Below are 11319 nucleotides of genomic sequence, written 5' to 3'. Positions count from 1 at the left end.
TTGCAATGTCACTATATTCACAAGTTCTTAGAGAAGGACCATTTGGAGCAGAACATGGACCAGACATTGCTAATGGTGTGATCCACAGGTGTTTATTACTCACAGAATAAACAGGACAGGGATGAGAACAGGACACGTCATCATCAGCCTAGGTCCCCCAAAGTTAGGCTCCCATCTACAAGATGATTAGACTGCACTCAAGCATATCCCAGTTCATGTTCTGAGAGGAGAGCCCCTAAATTCCTCCCTGGATTAAATACTAATCAGACAGCCAAATTTACATGCCAAATAGCATATATACAGAACACGTAGGGAAAGGGGCAGTGAAAGACGGCAATAAAAGTGGAAAGTCCCCTGTAGGCAGTGGACATCATTTATTGCCCCAGTTCAGAGTGGGCTAGATCTACTGGTGCCGGAGAACAGCCCTTCCTCCAGAGGGCAATCATCTCCCCCTGAGGCCATGTACTTTATGTCCATTAGTAGCTATTAATGTGCATTGGCAGGTAGGGAGATGGTTACAGGATGATAATACTATGGCACACCTCTGCACCCAGCAGCGCTGCTGTAGCTTGTGCTGGGATCCAACTCCGATAACCAGTGTTCTGAGAAAGGCAATGCTTCCAAGCCTCAGCCCACGGGGCTGGAGATTTGCAGACACTGGGGGATGGTGCCAGAGTTCTCACCAACATCCCTGGAAGTGACCAAAGCAGATGGGTGGCCAACAGGGCTGGTGTTTCAGGTTTGCAATTGCAGAGGGACCCCACGAAGAAGTCCTGAGCTGGTGTCCACCACTGAAGCTGTTTCCTGAACTCTGCCACGTTCTTACAGGAAGAGGCCAGAGAAGAGGGGGACCTTTTGCAGGACCTCTGGAGGCCTCTAGGGTGTCCGGAAGCCTTTTAGGAGAACCTCTCCAGGCATCCTCACTGCTGGCCAGAGGCTAAGTCTGAGCTTCTTGGTGGAGAAACTGAGGCAACACAGGTCATGGAGGTCATTTATTCTCCCCATGGAGGTCCCTAAATGGCACACATCATTTGTACTCAACTACTAACCTAAAGGTTGGCAGTGTGAACTCACCCAGTGGCTCCACAGAAGAAAGACTTGGCAATCTGTTCCCGGGAAGATTTACAGCCTATGAATAGCTATGGGGACAGTACTACTCTGTAACACGTGGGGTCGCCATGAGTCAGAATCAACTCGAGGGCACCCAACAACAACATACCTGAATCAACTCAAGAAGTACGGTTTTGTTACAGCCCTGAAGGGGCTCTTCAAGTCCCAGACAGAGAAGGAAAGCTCTGCAGGAAAACTGAAATCCAGACCCTTCGACAGTAAGGACACTAAAAGAACTGTTTCTAAATGTCCTATTTACCTCTTTATTTTAATGGGTATCACTCAGTGTTTTTAAGGAGGAAAAAGAAACACGTTTTGGAGGCAAAACCCTCATTGTGATCAAGGTTACAGCCCAGCCACCTGCTCAGTTTCATTCTCTTCATTCTCTGACTTTTCAGACTTCAGTGATTTATGCTCAAACTTCACTGAGATCTTAACTTTTGTCACATGTCACAGATAGGTTTTCCCTGAGCTATTTCCACTACTTTTTTTTCCTGTAATATGGTATTGTGTTTTCGGTGAAAGTTTACACAGCAAATTAGGTTCCCGTTTGACAATTTGTGTACCAATTGTTCAGTGACAATTGTTACATTTTTCACATTGGGACAACATTCTCTTTAATCGCATCTGGTTGTTCTAGTTTCTAGTGCTCTAGTTTCCCTGTCCCCTTCTCATCTTTGCTTTAGAGAAATTGTTGACCTTTTGGTCTCATACAGACGGTTTTTTTAATGGAGCACAGTACTCAAGGGTAATATCCTTTATTTTGTGTGCCAATCTGTTACTTCGCTGAAAGGCAACCTCAGAGAATAGTTTCAGTTTGAGGTTTAAAGAATATCTCAAGGCAGTAGTCTGAAGGAGTCCTCTAGTCTCAACCAGTCCAGTGAGTCTGATCTTTTCAAGAATTTGAGGTTCTGTTCTGTGTTTTTCTTCTGTTCTATCTGGGTCCACCTCCTGTGGCCCTGATAAGAATGGTCAGTAGTGGAGCCAGGCACAATCTAGTTCTTCTGGTCCATTGCTAACTTTTAATAATGACATAACCATTCTTAGTAGCTCTCAGCTACTAAAATTTCCACATTTCACTTATGTTTTCTGAGATCGTCTCAGCTCCCCATGGAGACATTGTTACTGCAGCCACATGTCAAACAGTGAATGTTTCTCAGTGAGAAGATGAGATCATGGTGTCCCAGACACTTATCTCTGGAATAAGATGCCTTCTTTCCACATACTCTCTGACTGGGACCCCAGCTGCCACTCTCCTTGCAGAAAATGACATTTGTTAAGTGTTACGGATTGAATTGTGTCCCCCCAAAATACATGTTGTAAATCCTAACCCCTTGTCTTAGGTATCTAGTGCTGCTACAACAAATACTACAAGTGGATGGCTTTAACAAAGGTATTTATTCTCTCACAGTCTAGGAGGCTAGAGATCCAAATTCAGTGTGTCAACTCCAGGGGAGGTCTTTCTCTTTGTTGGTTCTGAAGGAAGGTCCTTGTCAACAATCTTCCCCTGGTCTAGAAGCTTCTCTAAGCAGTAACCCCAGGTCCAAAGGATGTGCTCTGCTCCTGGCAGCTTTCTTGGTGGTATGAGGTTCCCATGGCTCTCTGCACACTTCTCTCTTTTGTATCTCAAAAGAGAGTGGCTCAATACACAATCCAATCTTGTAGATTGAGTCCTGCCTCATTAACGTAACTGCTGTTAATCCCATCTCATCAATATCAAGATAGGATTTATATAGGCAAATCACATCAGATGACAAAATGGTGGACAGTCAAGCAATACTGAGAATTGTGGCCTAACCAAATTGATACACATTTTTGGGGGACACAATTCAATCCATGACACCCCTTTACCCGTATGACCAGGGGATATTGCATGGTTTAAAGTCAGGAAAGTTATACATCAGGGTTATATCCTTTCACCATACTTATTCAATCTGTATGCTGAGCAAATGATCCGAGAAGCTGGACTATATGAAGAAGAAGGGGGCATCAGGATTGGAGTAAGACTCATTAACAACCTGCATTATGCAGATGACACACCTTGCTTGCTGAAAGTGAAGAGGACTTGAAGCGCTTACTGATGAAGATCAAGGACCACACCCTTCAGTATGGATTACACCTCAACATAAAGAAAACAAACATCCTCACAACTGGACCAATAAGCAACATCAACATCAATGGAGAAAAGATGGAAGTTGTCAAGAATTTCATTTTACTTGGATCCACAGTCAATACCCATGGAAGCAGCAGTCAAGAAATCAAAAGAAGCATTGCATTGGGCAAATGTGCAAAAGACCTCTTTAAAGTGTTAAAGAGGTCACTTTGAAGACTAAGGTGCACCTGACCCAAGCCATGGTGTTTTCAGTCGCCTCATATGCATGCGAAAGCTGGACGATGAATAACGAAGACCAAAGAACTGATGTCTTTGAATTGTGGTGTTGGCAAAGAATATTGAATATACCATGGACTCCCAAAAGAACAAACAAATCTGTCTTGGAAGAAATACAACTAGAATTCTCCTTAGAAGCAAGGATGGCGAGATTATGTCTCACATACTTTGAACACGTTATCAGGAGGAATCAGTCCCTGGAGAAGGACATCATGCTTGTAAAGTATAGAGCGAAAAAGAAGACCCTCAAGGAGATGGATTGACAACAGTGGCTGCAACAATGGGCTCAAGCATAATAACGATTGTGAGGATGGTGCAAGACCAGGCAATGTTTTGTTCTGTTGTACATAGGGTCACTGTGAGTCAGAGCCGACTCGATGGCACCTAACAACAACAACATACCTGTGGTTATAATCCCATTTGGGAATGGGTTTTATTTGTTATGTTAATGAGGCAGTATTAATGTAGGGTGTGTCTTAAATCAATCACTTCTGGTATGCATAAAAGCAAATTAAGCAAGCAGGCAGAGATGGAGAAAGAATCCATGCCACATGAAGATCACCAAGAAGCAAAGGAACAGAAGTTGAAAAGAGACAAGGACCTTCCTTCAGAGTTCACAGGGACAGAAAGCCTTCCTGTAGAGCTGGCACCCTGAATTCAGACTTCTAGCCTCTGAAACTGTGAGAAAATAAATTTCTGTTTGTTAAAACCACTCTCTTGTGGTATTTCTATTATAGCAGCACTAGATAATTAAGACACTAAGTATCCTGTCTTAGTCCGGGTTCTTTAGAGGAACAAAACCCGTGAAGCATATATAGAGAGAAAATTTTACTTCAAGGAAATGGCTCATGAAATTGTGGTGGCTGGCAAGTCCCAAATCTGTGGATCGAGTGGCAAGCTGAAGGCTTCTGCTATGTTGGCAAACTCAAAATCTGCAGGTCAGGTGACAGGCTGAAGGCCTCTTGAGTCCAAGAACCAGAAATCTCACTACAATAAGAGTACAGGATGAAAAGAGAGCAAGTTTATCAGAACATTCATTTATATACTGGAGGCAGGTCCCACCCCCTAGAAAACTCTGCTTTCAACTGATTGGCTGCTCACATCAGATCACAAAATGGAAGATGATTACATAATGTCTGCCAAACTACTGAGAATCATGGCTAGCCAAGCTGACTCATAGCATTAACCATCACAGATGTCTTATTTTCAGATGGGTCTAAGATTTTAAAATGACTAGTAGTCTTAGGCTGGGTTCTCTAGAGAAGCAAAACCAGTAAAGCATAGAAATATATATGTACAGATTTATATCAAGGAAGTGGCTCACATGGTTGTAGAGGCTGGAATGTCCCAAGTCCGTGGATTAGGATAGAGGCTTCTGATTCACGTAGACTGGCAAACTCAAGATCAGCAGGTCAGAGAACAGGGCTCTTGGTCACAGGCTGCAAAGGTTGACAAAGGCCCCAGGATTGGCAGGCAAGACCACAGGTAAGCTGCTAGTTCAAGCCCCAAAAACCAGAGGTCAGATGAGCAGGAGCCAGTTGCCAGGTCCAGAACAAGAAACACCCTTGCCAGAATGTCCAGTTATATTCGATGCAGGCCACTCGCCCAAAGAAACTCCCTTTGAACTGGTTGGTTACTCACAGCAGATCTCATCATGGAGGTGATCACATTATATCAAATCTCATCATGGAAGTGATCATGACATCATACAACTGCCAAACTACATCATAACTGCCAACCACAGATAATCATGGCCCAGTGAAGTTGACACACAACCTTAACCATCAAAACTACCTACTGAATTGGGAAATTGAGTTAGAAACATTATATGGAGGAACCGGTTGGTCTTGTTGAGGCTTAAAACAAACACAAATATACGAAGGAAAGTCAAAAAGTATTGCTACAAAATCATGGAAACCTTTATTAAACAAAAATGTCAAAATGTGAAACTATTGTTTCTCGACATACACTCCATCTAGGTCTGTACACTTGAAGGCGGTGTTTCCATCTCTCTAACACTTCCCTGAAGAATTCTGGGCTCTTCAATTTACACCACGTCAAAACAGAAGTTTTGGCATCCTCTAGGGACTCAAATCATGTTCCTTTTAAATGTTCTTTGAGTGTTGGGAACAAGAAAGTCTGACGGGGCAAGATCAGGGCTGTCAGGTGGATGAGGTGAGGTTTCTCAAAGAAATTCTCATAGGACAGTTCTCGTTACCCTCAAAGAATGAGCAGGTGAACCGCCATGACGGAAAAAATTTCCTTGGTTCCATTTTCCTGGCCTTTTTCTCACCAATGCAGTTTTCAATTTTCTTAAAACTTCTTCATAATAAGCCCCTGTGATGATCCTGTGTCTTTTGAGAAAATCTATCAAGATCACCCCTTCGGAATCTGTCTTAGTTATCTACTGCTGCTATAACACAAATACCACAAGTGGATGGCTTTAACAAAGAGAAATTTATGTCTTCACTGTAAAGTAGGCTAAAAGTCCAAATCCAGGGCTTCAGCTCCAGGTGAAGGCTTATCCCTCTCTGTTGGCCTCCTTAACAATCTTTCTCCGGACTACAAGCTTCTTTGTGCAGGAACCCTGGGTCCAAAGGATGTGCTCTGCTCCTGGCACTGCTTTCTTGTTGGTATGAGGTGCCCTGTCTCTCTGCTTGCTTCTTTCTTTTATATCTCAAGAGATTGCCTTCAAGACACAATCCAATCTTGTCAGTTGCGTCCTGCCTCATTAACACAACTGCCGCCCATCGTTAACATCATAGAGGCAGGATTTACGACATATAGGAAAATCACACAATACCAGGAATCACGGCCCAGCCCAACTGATAAACACATTTTGCGGGGGAGACATAATTCAATCCATGACAGAATACCAAAAAACAGCTGCCATAACCTTCTAAGTGGTCTTGCCTCTCTTGGCTCATCTTTGAGGACTTCCTGACTTCCCTTAAAATGTTCAACCCATTGTTGTTTTATATGGGGCAGCGTTCCCATAAACTTATTGCAAAGCTTCAATGATTTGGGAAGTTTTAACAAACTTGAGTTTTGTTAAAAATTTGATATTAGCCCTGATCTCAAAATTGTTTTTTTCATGGCACAAAAATTATCCTTTTTTTTTTTCTGAAGACACCCTAAGGAGACTAAGTGTATTACTGAGAGAAGTTGTCTGCAGCCATCCACTGATGCAGAGATGTGTTTAAACATGTTTTGTTTGGAATAATCCGTGCGTGTATGAACTAGAATCCTAGTAGCAATACTTTTTGACTTACTCTCATATATGTGCAAGAAAGATCTTTCTGTAGGAAACAGAGGAAGAGCACTGCCCTGTCTAACTGCATCAGAGCTACTCAACATCTCTTCTCTATTTTCCTTGTCCATTGTCTCTTGTATCTTTTGACTGTCCATACTGAAGTGCACAAAAGTGACTCTAGGCATGTAGCTGAAGAGCAGTAAGATAATATTCATTTGATGCCAGTAACTAAGAGCACACACTTGTGTCTGAGTAACTGTGTGTTACATATATCGAAGTTTTTGCCTTTTAGTTGCCTACTCTGCTGGATGGAATCTATAGTATTTTGTCTCTGACCATTTCTGTGATTGCATGCAAATTTTAAACTTTTATCCCCCCATTGAGAGCCCTGGAGGTACAGTGGTTAAGTGTTTGTCTGCTAATCAAAAGGTCAGTGGTTTGACCCCACCAGTGGCTCCATGGAAGAAAGACTTGGCGATCTGCTCCCCTAAAGATTATAGCCTAGGAAACCATATGGGGCAGTTGTACTCTGTCTTATGGGGTTGCTATGAGTTGGAATCAGTTTGACAGCAATGGGTTTTGGTGGCACGATAGTTAAGTGTTCAGTTGCTAACCAAAAGGTTGGTGGTTCCAACCCATCCAGTGGCTTTGTAGGTGAAGGACCTGGCAGCCTGCTGCTGAAAGTATTACAGCCTAGAAAACCGTATGCAGCAGTTCTACTGTGTCACACGGGGTCGCTATGAGTTGAAATCGACTCGACACCACCTAACAATAACAGCTTGACCTTGAAACTGATTTTTTAAACATTGTTTCGTTACAGTTAAAAAATACACACATGCATGTATATATATATACAACAAAAGTTGCCAATTCAACATTCTTTACACGTACTATTCAGTGACATTGGTGGTAACGTTCATTGTGTTGTGCAACCATCACCACTGTCCCTTTCCAAATAACTCCACCAATACTGACAGAAACTCAATGCCCCCTAAGCAAAGACTCCCTGTACCCTGGGTAACCACTAATGAACTTTGGTCTCTGTACATTTGCCTATTTCATATAAGTGGGATCATACAATACTTGTCCTTTTGAGGCTGATTTATTTCACTCAGTATAATGCTTTCAAGGTGATATTGAACCTAATTTAAAATCTTTTGATTTCCTAATTCTCTGAGTAATCTGTTACTCTGCTACTGTCTGAAACGTTCAGACCCTCCTCTTCATCCTATGAGCTTCTACCATATCCACCCTCCTCCTGACCAGCAGTCATATGCTGCCTAGTCCCAGGAAACCCAATCTGACCAGATGCCCTATTGGATGGGTGTTTTTATAGACTGTCCATGAAAGGATGCTGGACATAATTTAGACTTGAATTGATTCTCCTTTGGACTCTGTGACCAGCTGAAGCTTATAGGCCTTTATTTCCTCTAGAATACCTGCAGGTCCTGAGAACAGGAGAAATCTGTAATCGTACTAGTTTCCTGACTCTAAGCTTCTATTTTGGTCTGATTGTTCTGTACTTTGTTTCTTCTGACTTGCAGTAAATGGACTTATTTGTTTATAATTTAAGTGAACTTTATGACTTCTGTCAACCATGTTTCCAATTCTTTTCCCTTTTTCTACTTTTGCACCATTTGTGACATTCTAGTATATACTCTGAGAGTGATTTTCTAAATTTTCCATATCAGTTTATCTGGTGTTAATACAATGATAATTTTCACTGTGAAAGTGGCAAGCAGGTCAATCTATGTTGTGTTAAAACAAAATCATATTAAGCCAATAATACAAACTGATTGAAGTTTGCTAAATATATGACTTGCAAATTGAGGTAACACTTCCCACTAAGGAGCTGAAGGGTGTCGCAAAGAGGGAAGAACTTCCAAAGATCATTATACCCTGTCTTATTGCTAGTAATTATACATTGCCATGGAAAAAGGGCCGGAAGAGAACTGATACAACAGTTTGTGGTCAGGAAGGATTCATTCAGCATTGTCTTGAAGAACAATTAAAATAATTACTGATATGCCTTAAAACATAGTCTAGTCTGACCATTGGAGTTTCTATTGATACTGCACATAGACCATTCTTTTAAAAGAGCACAATGCCTAAGGCAAAACATTCTTTACTAATTAATCTAAACTACTGATTGATTTAAAGATGACTTTTAGGAGGCCAGTATTCTCAGTGTTCAGTGTTCAAAGATCATCTCAGGCAGCCATCTAGGGTACTCCACTGGACTCACCCCTCCTGGAGCAAGGAAGAATGAAGAAAACTAAAGATACAAGGGAAAGAATAGTCCAAAGGACTAATGGATCACCTCTACCACGGCCTCCACCAGACTGAGTCCAGAACAATGAGATGGTGCCAGGCTACCACCACTGACTGCTCTGATAGAGATCACAATAGAGGGTCCCAGACAGAGATGGAGAAAAATGTGGAGCAAAATTATAACTCAGAATGAAAGACCAGGGAGGCAAGGCCAAGATGGCGGAATAGTCAGATGCTTCTGGTGATCCCTCTTACAACAAAGACCCCAAAAAAACCAAGTGAAACGATTATACTTATGACAAGCTAGGAGCCCTCAATATCAAAGGCAAAGTTAGAAAACGGACTGAGCAGCATGGGGAAGGAGAGATGGTTCAGAAGCAGAGGGGTGTTGCCGGACCCAAATCGCCGGGAAGTTTCAGGCATCATTCACTGGAGTGACTGCAGCAGGGCTGACAGTAGCATTCCAGACACAGTTTCCTCAGGGAGCAGCTAGCTGCACAGCCTACTCACACCTCCAGAATCAAAGAACAATGCTCTCTGCAAAAGCTAGGTACTTGCATCTGTTTTACCACGCCCCCAGCCCCCAAGCTGGCTGCAGTAGCTCTTGATTTCCCTGGGCCTGAGATAGGACCTGCTCAGCAACCTGAGCCATTCTCCCAGCCTTGGAAGAGAAATAAATTCACAACTGGGAAAAAAGACGATCTGCCAGCTCCCCTAAGCTGGGGAGCTCAGGTCAGAAGTGGCTCCTGTCCAGGCATAAACAGACCATGGACTTTGAATACCTTTCCCCGCTGCATGGACCTGTGTGGGCCTATTTCAGGAGAATAGGCCCTTGTTGGCACACTGCAACTGTTTTGGCTATGTGGTAGAGAAGTGGGTGTTTGATATTTGACTCTACTTTGCCTGTTAAACAGGGTCCTCACCTACCCACCTCAGGGGCCTAAAGACTGGTGGCTCCATCCACATCACCTAGCTACCCGCAATAGGAGTCCAAGGATAACTGGTACCTCCCAGTCCTTACAACCAAAAGCATTGGGTGCCCATAGTCCATCTGCAGAACCCACCCACCTGCACTCTTTATGGAACAGGGATGCGCTTTCCTCACAGACACTCGGGAGACAGTTGTCAGCCCCCTGGTTGTTCAGAATGTGACCCCCGGCTGCAACCAGATACCGGTACCTGCACCAATCACCCCTGCCCCTCTAAGACTGTAGGACAGAGCCTGTACCACATACTTGATGACCACCTACCTGGACACCTGAACTGAATTCATACAAGAAAAGTGAATGGACTCCTAGGCTCATATTCCTGATAACAGCTCTAGCCATCTGGGGACAGGGCATCAGAGCTGCAAAGGCGAAAATAATCAAGCTAGCTCACTCAAGCAACCCATTTGGGCATATCAAAACAAAACAAAGCAAGAAGCTAGAATACAGTAGGCAAACATAAAATAAACTGATACAATAACTTATAGATGGCTTGGAGATAACAGTCAATATCAAATCACATAAAGAAGCAGACCATAATTGCTTCAAAAAGCTCTCAAAACAAAGAATCAAGGGATCTTCTGGATGAATGTGCTTTCCTGGAATTACCAGATGCAGAATACAAAAGATTAATATACAAGACTCTTAAAAGATATCAGAAAGGAGATCAGGCAAAACTCAGAACAAGCCATGGAACACACAGGTAAAGCAGTTGAAGAAATTAAAAAGATTATTCAAGAACATAATGAAAAATTTAATAAGCTGCAAGAATCCATACACAGCAATCAGAAATTCAGAAGATTAACAATAAAATTACAGAATTAGACAACAGAAACTCAGAGGAGCAGAACTGAGGAAGTGGAAGGCAGAATTTAGTGAGACAGAAGATAAAAACACTTGGCACCAATATATTTGAAGAAAAATCAGTTTAAAAAAATTAAAAAAATGAAGAAACCTTAAGAATCATGTGGGACTCTATCAAGAGAAATAACTTATGAGTGACTGGAGTACCAGAACAGGGAGGGATAACAGAAAATACAGAGAGAATTGTTGACAATTTATTGGCAAAAACTTCCCTGATACCGTGAAAGATGAGAAGATATCTATCCAAGATGCTCGTCAAACTCCAAATAAGGTAGATCTCAAAAGAAAGTCACCAAGACATATTATAATCAAACTTGCCAAAACCAAAGATAAAGAGAGAATTTTAAGAGTGGCTAGGGATAAACAAAAGGTTACCTACAAAGGAGAGTCAATAAGAATAAGCTTGGACTACTCGGGAGAAATCACGGAGGCAAGAAGGCAATGGG

Source organism: Elephas maximus, chromosome 11 (assembly GCF_024166365.1).
Source record: "Elephas maximus indicus isolate mEleMax1 chromosome 11, mEleMax1 primary haplotype, whole genome shotgun sequence".
Classification (NCBI taxonomy): Eukaryota; Metazoa; Chordata; class Mammalia; order Proboscidea; family Elephantidae; genus Elephas; species Elephas maximus.
The sequence above is the reverse complement of the archived record's forward strand: the minus strand, read 5'-3'. Positions refer to the sequence as shown.